The sequence below is a fragment of the Oryctolagus cuniculus genome, chromosome 12 (assembly GCF_964237555.1).
Source record: "Oryctolagus cuniculus chromosome 12, mOryCun1.1, whole genome shotgun sequence".
Classification (NCBI taxonomy): domain Eukaryota; kingdom Metazoa; phylum Chordata; class Mammalia; order Lagomorpha; family Leporidae; genus Oryctolagus; species Oryctolagus cuniculus.
The window spans coordinates 117,250,728-117,265,002 of record NC_091443.1 but is presented as its reverse complement, the minus strand read 5'-3'; the positions used below and the strand labels follow the sequence as shown (position 1 = coordinate 117,265,002).

At 39.5% G+C, this 14,275-nt stretch overlaps 1 long non-coding RNA gene across 1 annotated transcript in view; it reads left to right on the top strand.

The window, feature by feature from the left end:
• The window catches only part of LOC138844786 (uncharacterized), a 37,034-nt gene extending 34,117 nt beyond the window's left edge, over positions 1 to 2,917 (top strand). The window contains exon 5 of the long non-coding RNA XR_011381183.1: positions 413 to 2,917. This is a non-coding gene — a long non-coding RNA (uncharacterized lncRNA). The remainder of the gene's footprint in view (positions 1 to 412) is intronic.
• Positions 2,918 to 14,275: the final 11,358 nt, after the last annotated feature.

Below are 14,275 nucleotides of genomic sequence, written 5' to 3'. Positions count from 1 at the left end.
TTCAGCATTTTTCTTGAATAACTACCCCCTCAGATTGTTGTCGTCCTTTGGTTGAATTCCAAAGGTCTCAGAAAGCTGATTTGGATAATATTACCGTGGTTCTTGTTGGCTTAACAAATGAACAGGTTATCAGAGGCTCTTATTCCTATATTTCAAAAGTGCTTCACATTATTCATATTTAATGTATTATTTCATGTTTATTTACATTGTATTGGTCCTCTTTGCAATAATAGGCTAAAAGATTCACATCAGATACTGTGCATTCATAATTTCATACTACATTCAAATATTTCCATTAATGGGTTAAAAGTTATTTTGTTTTAGATTTACCCATTTGGAAGGCAGAAATAAAGAATGAGAGAAAAGAAAGAGCATGCTCCCCTCCCCTTGTTCACTCCTCAAATGTCTGCAGCGGCTGGGAGGCCAAAAGCTGGAGCCAGGAACTCAATCCAGATCTCTCAGTGGGTGGCAGGAATTCATCCTCCAGAATCTGCATTAGCAGGAGGCTGGAATGAAGATCTAGAGCTGGGAATTAAAGTGAGTTACTCCTATATGGGATACAGGTAAGTTTTTTTTTAAGATTTGTTTATTTATTTGAAAGGCAGAGTTATAGAAGGAGAGAGAATGGCCAGAGCTGGGTTGATCTGAATCCAGAAGCCAGGAACTTTTTCTGGGTCTCCCATGTGGGTGGGGGGCCCATGGACTTGGGCTATCCTCCACTGCTTTCCTGGGCACATTATCATGTAGCTGGATGGAAGTGGAGCAGCTAGGACTCAAAATAATGCCCATATAGGAGGCTGGTGCTGCAGGCGGTGGCTTTACCTACTACACCTCAGCAGTGACCCTGGATACAGGCATTTTAACCAGCATCTTAACTGCCAAGCCAATTGCTCACTCTAGGAAGTTAGTTTTTGAAGTCTTTATGTATTGCAAATACCCTTAGCAAATTATTATATAGGTTGCACTTTCTTCCATCTAAGATAAAGCAATACAGGCTATTGTTATCAAAAAAATATTATTCAGTTTACTTGAATGGATTAGATTCAGGAAATAAGAAAGTTCAAGGTGCTATGATAAGTGCACAAATTTGGAGCATTTCCATAGTCACAGTAGGTATGGGAGAAAGCGTGTGGATGGTGGCAGGCTGTCAGCAAAATCTTTCTAGTAGAGGTGATATGAATGTTACTTTGCAGTAGGAGTAAAAGTCAATTAGGAAGACCTGGGGTGTAAAAGCGGGAATCAGGAGAATTAGGTTTTCCTGGAAGAGCAAATGGCATGAAAAAATAAAACAGCATGGTCTGCTTTGAGCACTAAGTGTTGTGTTGTATTGATGCAATAGAAAATAGTGCAACTGCAGTGTGCTTTAAGCTGCCTCTTACATATCACTTTGTTTTTTGACAGGCAGATTTAGACAGTGAGAGAGACAGAGACAGAGAGAAAGGTCTTCCTTTTTCCATTGGTTTACCCCCCAAGTGGCCACTACGGCTGGTGCATTGTGGCAAGCACGCTGTGCTGATCTGAAGCCAGGAGCCAGGTGTTTCCTCCTGGTCTCCCATGCAGGTGCAGGGCCCGAGGACCTGGGCTCCTGGGCCACAGCAGAGAGCTGGACTGGAAGAGAAGCAACTGGGATAGAATCTGGCACCCCAACCAGAACTAGAACCTGGAGTGCCAGCACTGCAGGTGGAGGATTAGCCTAGTGAGCTGCGGCACTGCACATATCACTATTAAAACTACTAGCAGGGTTGGTATTATGGCACAGCAGTGTAAGCCTTTGCCTGCAGTGCTGGCATCCCATATTAGTGCTGGTCCCTGTCCTGGCTGTTCCTCTTCACATCCAGTTCTCTGTCTTGGCCTGGGAAAGCAGGAGAAGATGGCCCAAGTACATGGGCCCCTGCACCCATGTTGGAGACCTGGAAGAACATCCTGGCTCCTGGCTTCGGACTGCCTCAGCTCTAGACATTGCAGCCATTTAGGGGGTGAACCAGTGGATGGAAAACCATTCTCTCTGTCTCTGTCTCTGTCTCCCTCTCTGTAACGCTACCTCTCAAATAAATAAATTTTTGAAAATAAATAAATAAAATCATTAAAAAATACCAGCATGGCTGATATCATATATAAGGTAATGAGTAGCAAAAGATAAAAGTCAACATATTGTTTTACATTTCATGGAATAATTTCAGTTACTCTTAGATTCTGAAAAGCAATGTAACTTGAAAACTTGAACATTCTATTAACAAGCATTTTACTACTGAGAATTAATGCAATTTGCTTTGTAGTTTTATATGCCTAAGTTGAAATGTTCATTTTCAATCACTGAAAAGTTTAGAGCAGTGACAAACCTATACCATTCTGCACTGTTTTCTGAGAATGACTGCACACGCTTCTACAAGTTTGTGTCATACAATAATGCTTTTTTAAATGCTACTTAATGAAAAGTGAATATAAGAAAACTCTTAGCTTACTTCTAATTTCACTTTTTAAAAAAACACCAGAATATATAAAATTCCTATTACATGTTTATAAAGAGTATTTATAGATTGTTACCTCAGTTCCTTATTTTTCCTTCTATAGTTTTACCTACTTCTCTGTGGAAGACAGACTTTCAATTATCTATCACAATGTTTTTATTTATGTGTCCTGTATTCCACAATATTTCAAAAATTCTCTTTCTCACCCACCTTAAGAATAAGATAGTTCATATGAAGAGAAGTAGCTCATGTTGGTAACCCCTTTATGCAGACTTAATTCTTTTTGCTCATTCAAATAATCTTGGGCAAAGGTTTATGAACTAGAGTCACACTGAGGAAAGGTCCTCTCCAGGCCTGTGAATATCCACTGCCATGGCTGTACTGGCTCTCCCCATCTGTTGGTTTCAAGCCAATACATTCAATATGGTACTGATTCAGAGAGTAGGAGTGAATACTATGTATAATGACAGTAGCTCCATCACTGGGCATTTTTATAATTTGAATACAGTATATCATGACTACTGGGGACTAAGAAAATATAACCAAATAAGAATACATAAATAAAATTAGTTTTATTGAGATGTTAAATCCATTATTTTACTGTTCTCCCTGCTTTTCACTTCAATGTTCCATTTCTAACGTGCCAAAGTATAAACACTATATTTGTTAATTTTTGGAATTATCTAGAACAAATGGTTGTTTTTTTAACTTTTATTTAATAAATATAAATTTTCAAAGTGCAGCTTATGGATTACAATGGCTTCCCCCCCCCAATAACTTCTCTCCCACCCACAACCCTCCCATCTCCTGTTCCCTATCTCATTCCATTTACATCAAGATTCATTTTCAATTCTCTTTATATACAGAAGATCAGTTTAGTATATATTAAGTAAAGATTTCAACAGTTTGCACCCACATAGAAAGAGAAGTGAAAAATACTGTTTAAGTACCAGTTATAGCATTAAATCACAATGTACAGCACATTAAGGACAGAGATCCTACATGAGGAGTAAGTGCACAGTGACTCCTGCTGTTGACTTAACAATTTGACACTCTTGTTTATGGTGTCAGTAATCACCCTAGGCTCTTGTCATGAGTTGCCAAGGCTATGGAGGCCTTTTGAGTTTGCTGGCTCTGATCTTATTTAGACAAGGTTGTTGTCAAAGTGGAAGTTCTCTCCTCCCTTCAGAGAAAGGTACCTTCTTCTTTGATGACCTTTTCTTTCCACTGGGATATCACTTGCACGGATCTTTCATTTAGGTTTTTTTTTTTTCCAGAGTGACTTGGCTCTCCATACCTAAAATACTCTCATGGGCTCTTCAGCCAGATCCAAATGCCTTAAGGGCTGATTCTGAGGCCAGAGTGCTGTTTAGGACATCCACCATTCTATGAGTCTGCTGTGTATCCTGCTTCCCATGTTGGATCATTCTCTCCCTTTTTTATTCTATCAGTTAGTATTAACAGACACTACTCTTCTTAACTTGATCCCTTTGACTCTTAGTCCTATCATTATGATCAGTTGTGAACTGAAATTGATCACTTGGACTAGTGAGATGGCATTGGTACATGCCACCTTGATGGGATTGAATTGGAATCCCCTGGCACATTTTTAACTCTACCATTTGGAGCAAGTCAGCTTGAGCATGTCCCAAATTGTACATCTCCTCCCTCTCTCATTCCCACTCTTATATTTAACAGATCATTTTTCAGTTAAATTTCAATACCTTAAAATAATTGTGTGTGAATTACAGAGATCAATCAATAGATTTAAGTAGAACAAAAAAATACTAAAAGGGATAAATTATAAGTTGTTCCTCGACAGTCAGGAAAAGGGCTGATCAAGTCACTGTTTCTCAAAGTGTCCATTTCACTTCAACAGGCTTCCTTTTAGGTGCTCAGTTAGTTGTCACCGATCAGGGAGAACATATGATGTTTGTCCCTTTGGAACTGGCTTATTTCATTCAGCATGATGTGTTCCAGATTCCTCCATTTCGTTGCAAATGACCAGATTTCATTGTTTTGACTGCTGTATAGTATTCTATAGAGTACATGTCCCATAATTTCTTTATCTAGTCTACTGTTGATGGGAATTTAGGTTGATTCCAGGTCTTAGCTATTGTGAATTGAGCTGCAATAAACATTAAGATGCAGACCGCTTTTTTGTTTGCCAATTTAATTTCCTTTGGGTAAATTCCAAGGAGTGGGATGGCTGAGTTGTATGGTAGGGTTATATTCAGGTTTCTGAGGAATCTCCAGACTGACTTCCATAGTGGCTTTCCCAGTTTGCATTCCCTGCAACAATGGGTTAGTGGCCCTTTTCCCCCACATCCTTGCCAGCATCTGTTGTTGGTAGATTTCTGAATGTTTGCCATTCTAATTGGGGTGAGGTGAAACCTCATTGTGGTTTTGATTTGCATTTCCCTGATTGCTAATGATCCTGAATATTTTTTCATGTGCCTGTTGGCCATTTGGATTTCCTCTTTTGAAAAATATCTATTGAGGTCCTTGGCTCATCTCTTAAGTCTGTTGTTTGTTTTGTTGTTGTGGAGTTTCTTCATCTCTTTGTAGATTCTGGTTATTAATCCTTTATCTGTTGCATAGTTTGCAAATATTTTTTCCCCATTCTGTTGGTTGCCTCTTCACTTTCCTGACTGTTTCTTCATTTCCATATATAGCTAAGAAGTCCAATCTATGAATTGTTAACTCAACTTTCTATGAACTCAGAACACCCTGGAGCTGAAACACAACTTCAATTTGTTTTTGGCCCTATTTCTATGAGTTTTTTGACTATTTTTTTCATGCTATTAGGGAACAGTAAAAAAATCTTTCACTACAAATATATCTCATAGTTAAGGGAGTTAGAATTCAAGTCAATAAGTACTTCTTAAATATAAGATTCAGTAATGTATTAAGTATAAACATAGTTATTCATAAAGCAGTAGTTACATGTAACTGTATATCATGTGTAACTAGTTTAAAATCTCATTAATTATTCACAACAGGGGCTGGCATTGTGGCATAGAATGTAAGGCTGATGCCTGCTATGCTGGCATCCCTCATGGGTGCTGGTTCAACTCCTGGCTGCTCCACTTCTGATCCAGTTGCTCTCTAATTGCCTGGGAAAGTAGCAGAGGATGGCTCAAGTGATTGGTCCCCTGCACTCATGTGGGAGACCCAGAAGCTTCTGGTTCCTGGCTTCAGTCCAACCCAACCCTGGCTGTTGCAGCCATCTGGGAGAGTAAACCAGAGGATGGAAGACTTTCTATCTCTCATTCTTTCTCTCTCTCTGTGTAACTCAGACTTTCAAATAAATAAATTTTAAAAAATCTTCACAACAATCCAGTGAGGTATAAATATTTGTCACCAATCAACAGGTGAATAAGATGAATTACAAAACCTCTAAGTGATAGTGGTAAACTTGAACCTAAAGCCATTCAACTCCAAAGACTGCCTCTTCAGACACTATACTACATTTTCATATTCATTTGACTTTATAATCTATATGTGATTTCAGGTATAAAGTTTTAAAAAGATTTATTTATTTGAAAAGCAGAGATACAAAGAAGAGATAAAAAGACAGATAGAGATCTTCCATCCCCAAATGGCTGCAATGGCTGGAGCTGTGCCAGGCCAAAGCCTGGAACCTAAAGCTTCTTCTGGTTCTCCCATATGGGTGTAGGGGCCCAAGTACTTGGGCCATCTTCCACTGCTTTCCCAGGCACATTAGCAGGGAGCCAGATGGAAAGTGGAGCAGCCTGGACTCAAAACAGATTCAATATGGGATGCCAACACTGCAGGCAGATTTTGCCACAGCAAACCCTGACCCCCAGGTATAATTTTTAAAATCATGATTTTTACAATAGCACTACGTTCACATGATTAAAAAGTCAATAGCGGGCGAAGAAGAATCCTAAACTGAGAACAATAAGCATACCCAGTACTTAGATCATGATTTCAAGCATTAAACAAAACTAAGATTCCTTAGAGAAAATGCATATTTGAAGGACTAAGGCAAGAAATGTTTAAAATAAGCCTGCAATATCTCATTATACCAGAAAATAAGAAAATAATCAAATGACAATGGGGAGATTCAGAGGAACAAAGAGGCTTCTACTGGCTAACCTTGGGAACAATAGGGCATTAAAATAATGTGAAATCACTAGGTTCATACTGATACAGTTTTTTTAAAAGGAGAGAAGGAAAAGTTTTTCCCATAGCATAACACCAACTAATTAACAAAGAAACATTAAAACTAGAAAACAACATTTGGCTTGTATCATTTCATAGATTTAGTCAAAAAGCATCAGTATATAATGGTACTTCAAAAGTTTGTCAAAAACAGAAATAAAAGACAAGTTTATTTTCTGTGCAAAAATTTTGAAGCTTATGATGTTATTCATGATGTACATTTTCCACAAATATTTTGCAGGACATTCATATATATTTACAGAGAGAGAGGGGAGGGAAGGATGAAAGGGATTAGAGACAGTGGGAGGATGCTAAAAAACAAATATGGCAAAATGTTAACTTGGGCCATCTACTGCTTTCCCAGGCCATAGCAGAGATCTGGATTGAAAGTGGAGCAGCCAGGACTTGAACCTGCACCCATATGGGATACCTGCACTGCAGGTGGCAGTTTTACCCCCTATGCCTCAGTGGTAGCCCCAAAAATTGCCATTTGTGAAAACATATGGAACTGGAAATGATTATGTTAAGTGAAATAAGTCAGACACAGAAAGACAAATACAACGTTAGATCAATTTTAATATAATCTAGAGAAGGGGTATGGTATGGAGTTATAGAGGAAATAGATGGACCATGTGTTGATAATTATGGAAACTGTTACATAATATAATGAAAAGATTTTAAACAGTCAATTATACATTTTTAAAATAAAAAATCTTACCCTCACTCTTACCATTTTCATATTTCCTACAAACTCATCCCAACAGGTAACTGTTTTATTAGTTGCTTTCTAGTTTCTTTACAAAAACATATGGAAATACAAATATATATTTTTATTTCTCCACTCTTCTTCCAAAAGGTAACAAACCAAACACATTGATGTCACTTTGTTTCCCCCCTCCCCACTTTCATGTATTCTGGACATCTCTCCATACCATTTATACAGGTCTATTTTGTGTGTGTGTGTGTGTGTGTGTGTGTGTGAGAGAGAGAGAGAGAGAGAGAGAGAGAGAGAGAGAGGGAGAAAGCTCATAATTTATTCAACCAGTCCCTTACCACTGGAATTTTATTTTGAATCTTGTATTCCTCCAACAATACTACAATAAATACCTTGTATAATTCTATTATTTTTGACCTGTGCAGATTTTGCTCTAGGGCAGATTACCAGAGGGGATTTGATGAATCAAAGATATGCTTGGCAGATTTTACTAGATTTTTTACCCTTTCTCCCACTGATATATGAGAGTGCTTATTTCCTCACAGCCTTGACAACATAATATATTATTGAACTTTTGTGTGGGTTTTTATCCATCTGATAGATGAAATATTTTGTCTCAGTATTTTTTCATTTGCATTTTTTTCTATTCGTGGGCGATATAATTGCTATTTCCACTACCTTTCACACTAGAGGATCAGTATTATCTCCTAACTTATAAGTACCCACCTATGTCTTTGACTTACTTTCCTCCTTACCTCTCCAGAATTCTCTATCCCTTCAATACCTTTAATATCTCCCCTGCTCCATTTCCTTTCTTGCTAAGTTCAAGTATTTATCTTCATTTTTTGGGAAGATGTTACAATCCAACAACATGGTATAAAAGGCAAACCATGAAAAGCATGTTTTCATAATTTGGTTTTTTTTTGTTGTTATAATTTGAATATGAACACTGCCCACCCTTAGAATAGACCACCATCCTCACCTTCTTAGGAATTCCTTCAGCCACATTCAAGGCATACAGAAGCATACGTGGATACATTCCTTTCCATAGATAGATTCAAGTGGCAACATACTGCTCAGTTAAGGTAATGCCAGCTGCTGTAGTAACTTAACCCAAAGTCTCAGTAGTTTCACACAATGAAAGTTTATTTATGCACTCGCATGGCCGTCTGATGGTCAATGGGCAGATTTCCCTGTGGACTTAAGGGGCACGAGTCTGCCATAGTCTAGCATCTCAGTGTTTACTTCAGCATCACATTCACCAGGGTGGCTGCAGGAGGAATGGAAGGAAAAGATGAAACTAACTTAATGACCTGGCCCAAAGTCACCAGATCACTCAGCAAATATGCCCTTGGATATAACAGTCTTTTTAGATGTAAGAAAGGCTGGGAAATTTAGTAGCTGGCTGTGTACTTAAAATATGGAAGCATAACATAAATCTTTGGAGCTATTTGCCTCCTAAATGTATATTCTTTACACTGCTTTACTCCGTGGTGTGTTTTTTTTTTATTTTATCTTTGAGATGTTTCCAATAATTCATATAGGGCTGATCCATTTTAAAACCTTCTTCAATGGGGCTGGTGTTGTGGCATAGCGGATTTAAGCTGCCACTTGCAACACCAGCATACCACATGACTGTCAGTTTGAATCCTAGTTGCTCTGCTTCCAATCCAGCTCCCTGCTAATGTGCCTGAGAAGACAGCAGAGGATGGTCCAAGTGCTTGGGCCCCTGCACCCACGTGAGAGACTTGTATGAAGTTCCTGGGTTCTGGCTTCAGTCTGGCCCAGCACTGGCCATTGTGGCTATTTGGGGAGTGAACCACCAGATGGAAGATCTCTCTCTCTCTCTCTCTCTCTCTCTCTCTAACTCTACCTTTCAAATCAATAAAATAAATCTGTAAAAAATGCTTTTTAACAGCTGCATAATACAGGCATTTCTAGCTGAACTAGACTTTCACCTACTCTACAAGATTGCAATAAATACAGATAATTTTGCTAGAGACAGTTCTGAAGTACTTCATTTTCTGATGGTCCAAGTCCTTGGCCCCTGCAATCATGTGGGAGACCCAGAAGTTCCTGGCTCCGGCTGTTGCAGCCATCTGGGAAATGAACCAGCAGATGGAAGACTCTCTCTCTCTGCCCCTCCTTCCACTGTGTAACTCTGACTTTCAGATAAGTAAATAAATCTGTAAAATGTTTTTATCTTTCATTGAAAAGAGGTTCTATTTATTATCCCTGGTAGGCAATAACTCAGGATGAATGTAGAATTTCTTATGTATATGTTAATACTCTGAATGTACACTATATAGTGCTAAGCACTTTGTCAGTGGACATTACAGAAATAAAGCTGCCTACCGTTGATTTTATATCAGGCTTTTATTAACACATACTTTAAGGGGCTGGCGCTATGGTGCAGTAGATTAATCCTCTGCCTGTGGCACCGGCATCCCACATGGGCTCCGGTTGTAGTCCTGGCTGCTCCTCTTCTGATCGAGCTCTCTGCTATGGCCTGGGAAAGCAGTAGAAGATGGCCCAAGTGCTTGGGCCCCTGCACCCATGTGGGAGACATGGAAGAAGCTCCTGGCTCCTGGCTTCGGATCAGTGCAGCTCCAGCCAATGCGGCCACTGGGGAGTGAACCAATGGAAGGAAGACCTTTCTCTCTGTCTCTCCTTCTCACTGTCTGTAACTCTACCTCTCAAATAAATAAAATCTTAAAAACAAAACAAAACATGTTTTAAAATATTTCTGGGTCATGCATTTTGCATTGTAATTAAAACACCATTTGGATGCCTGTATCTCAGATCCGAGTTCCTTGAGTTCAAGTCCCAGTTTCATTTTTAATACAGTATCCTGCTGACATACATCCTCACAGGCAGCAGATAGTGAATGAAGTACTTGGGTTCCTGCCACCAACATGGCAGAACCAGATTGGGCTCAGACTCCTGGCTTTGGCCTCAGCCAGCTCACAGGCATTTCAAGATTGTAGCAGATGAATGATGTATCTCTCTGTCACTGTTTCTCTGTGTATCTTTGTGTTTCCAATACATAACTAAATAACAGTGTTTAAAATATATTATATTAGGAATTAAAATTTTCTATATGTGCCCAGAAATTAAGTTCTAATTAGAAAGGGAAAAATTTAAGATGTATTTCTTTTTTTCCTTTTTTTTATTTAATAAATGTGAATTTACAAAGTGCAACTTTTGTATTGTTGTGCCCCCCCAACCTCCCTCCCTCCCTCCCGCGGCCCTCCCCTCTCCTACTCCCTCTCCCATCCCATCCTTCATCGAGTTTCATTTTCAATTACCTTCATATACTGAAGATCAACTTAGTATACACTAAGCAAGGATTTCAACAGGCTGCACTCACACAACCACACAAGGTATAGGGCATTGTTCGACTAGTAGTGTTGTTTTTAAGTTTCATAGTAAAACACATTAAGGACAGAGATCCTACATGGGGAGCCTGTACCCAGTGACTCCCGTTGTTGATTTAACAATTGACACTCTTATTTATGACATCAGCAATTACCCGAGACTCCTGCCATGAGCTGTCCAGGCTATGGAAGCCCCTTGAGTTCACCAACTCTGAACTTGTTTAGTCAAGGCCATATCACAGTGGAGGTTCCTTCCTCCCTTCAGAGAAAGGCGCCTCCCTCCTTGATGGCCCGTTCCTTCTGCTGGGGTCTTGTTCACCAGGAACTTTCATTTAGATTGCTTTTTGCCACCATGTCATGGCTTTCCATGGCTGTGAGACTCTCATGGACCTTTTAGCCAGATCCAAATGTCCCAAGGGTTGATTCTGAGGCAGGAGTGCTGTTTTGGGCATTTGCCATTCTATGAGTCTGCTGTGTGTCCTGCTTCCCCCGCAGGATCATTCTCTCCCTTTTAATTCTGTCCTTCATTATTTGCTTACACTGGTCTTATTTGTGAAATCTCTTTGACACTTACCCTATCTTTTTGATTGGTTGTGTATTTATACTTATCACTTTACCAAGTGCACTGGCATTGGTACCTGCCTCCTTGGTAAGATTGAGCTGAAATCCCCTGGCACATTTCTAGTTCTATCATTGGAGGTAAGTCCGAGTGAGCATGTGCCGACCTATATATCTCCTCCCTCTCTTATTCCCACTCCTATGTTTAACAGAGATCACTTTTCTGTTAATTTTTAACACCTAAGAATGATTGTGCATTGATTACGGAGTTCAACCAGTGGTCTTATGTAGAACAAACAGAGCAACAACAACAACAACAACAAAAATACTAAAAGGAATAAAATAGTAAGTTGTTCCTCAACAGTCTAGACAAGGGCTGATCATGTCATTGTCTCTCATAGTGTCCATTTCACTTCAATGGGTATCATTTTAGATGCTCGTTTAGTTGCCATCGATCAGGGAGGACATATGATATTTGTCCCTTTTGGACTGGCTTATTTCACTCAGTATGATGTTTTCCAGCTTCCTCCATTTTGTTGTAAATGCCCGGATTTCATTGTTTTTTACTGCTATATAGTGTTCCATAGAGTACATATCCCATAGTTTCTTTATCCAGTCATCCGTTGATGGACATTTAGGTTGATTCCATGTCTTAGCTATTGTGAATTGAGCTGCAACAAATATTGAAGTGCAAATGGCTCTTTTTTTCTCCCCTTTAATTTCATCTGGGTATATTCCAAGGAGTGGGATGGCTGGGTCCTGTGGTAATGCTATATTTAGGTTTCTGAGGACTCTCCAAACTGTCTTCCATAGTGGCTTTACCAGTTTACATTCCCACCAACAGTGGATTAGTGTCCCTTTTTCCCTGCATCCTCACCAGCATCTGTTGTTGATTGATTTATGTAAGCCAATCTAACTGGAGTGAGGTGAAACCTCATTGTGGTTTTGATCTGCATTTCCCTGATGGCTAGGGATCCTGAGCATTTTTCATGTGTCTGTTGGCCATTTGGATTTCCTCTTTTGAAAAATGTCTGTTAAGGCCGGCGCCGTGGCTCACTAGGCTAATCCTCTGCCTTGCAGCATCGGCACACTGGGTTCTAGTCCCGGTCAGGGCACCGGATTCTGTCCCGGTTGCCCCTCTTCCAGGCCAGCTCTCTGCTGTGGCCAGGGAGTGCAGTGAAGGATGGCCCAAGTGCTTGGGCTCTGCACCCCATGGGAGACCAGGATAAGCACCTGGCTCCTGCCATCAGATCAGTGCGGTGCGCTGGCCACAGTGTGCCAGCCATGGTGGCCATTGGAGGGTGAACCAACGGCAAAAGGAAGACCTTTCTCTCTGTCTCTCTCTCTCTCTCACTGTCCACTCTGCCTGTCCAAAAAAAAAAAAAAAAAAAAAAAAAAAAAAAAAAAAGAAAAGAAAAGAAAAGAAAAAACAAGAAAAATGTCTGTTAAGGTCCTTGGCCCATTTTTTTATTGGGTTGTTTGTTTTGATTCTGTGGTATTTTTTGATCATTTTATAGATTCTAGTTGTTAATCCTTTATCTGTTGTGTAGTTTGCGAATAACATCTCCCATTCTGTTGGTTGCCTCTTCAATTTCCTGACAGTTTCCTTTGCTGTAAGGAAACTCTTCAATTTGAGGTAATCCCATTTATTTATTTTATCTTTGATTACCCATGCCTCTGGGGTCTTCTCCAGGAATTCTTCACCTGTTCCAATATCTTGCAGGGTTTCCCCTATGCTCTCAATTAGTTTCATGGTGTCGTGGCGCATCTCTAGTTCTTTGATCCATGTTGAGTGGATTTTTGAGTAAGGTGTAAGGTAGGGGTCTTGCTTCATACTTCAACATGTGGACATCCAGTTTTCCCAGCACCATTTGTTGAAGAGGCTGTCCTTGTTCCAGGGGTTGGTTTTAGCTCCTTTGTCGAATATGAGTTGGTTATAGATATTTGGATTGATCTCTGGTGTTTCTATTCTGTTCCATTGGTCTATCCATCTGTTTTTGTACCAGTACCAGGCTGTTTTGATTATAACTGCCCTGCAATATGTCTTGAAGTCTGGAATTGTGATGCCTCTGGCCTTGTTTTTATTGTAAAGGATTGCTTTAGCTATTCTGGGTCTCCTGTTTCTCCATATGAATTTCAGCATCATTTTTTCTAGGTCTTTGAAGAATGACTTTGGTATTTTGATTGGTATTTTATTGAACTTGTAAATTGCTTTTGGGAGAATGGACATTTTGATGATATTGATTCTTCCAATCCATGAGCATGGCAGGTTTTTCCATTTTTTGTGTCAGCTTCTATTTCTTTTTTAGTGTTTTGTAATTTTCATCATAGAGGTCTTTGACATCCTTGGTTAAATTTATTCCAAGGTACTTTATTGTTTTTGTGGCTATCGTGAATGGGATTGATCTTAGAATTTCTTGCTTGGCCCTGGCATTATCTGTGTATACAAAGGCTGTTGATTTCTGAGTGTTGACTTTGTATGCTGCTACTTTACCAAACTCTTCTATGAGTTCCAATAGTCTCTTATAGGAGTTTATCGGGTCCCCTATATATAGTATCATGTCATCTGCAAATAGGGATAGTTTCACTTCCTCCTTCCCCATTTGTATCCCTTTAATTTCTTTTTCTTGCCTGATGGCCCTGGCTAACACTTCTAGGACTATATTGAATAGCAATGGTGAGAGTGGGCATCCCTGTCTGGTGCCAGTTTTCAATGGAAATGCCTCCAACTTTTCCCCATTCAATATGATGCTGGCCATTGGTTTATCATAGACTGCCTTCATTGTGTTGAGGAATGTTCCTTCTAACCCTAATTTGCTTAGGGTTTTCATCATGAAAGGGTGTTGTATTTTGTCAAATGCTTTCTCTGCATCTATTGAGATAATCATATGATTTTTGTTTCTCAATTTATTAATGTGATGTATTACATTGATTGACTTTTGAATATTGAACCATCCCTGCATACCAGG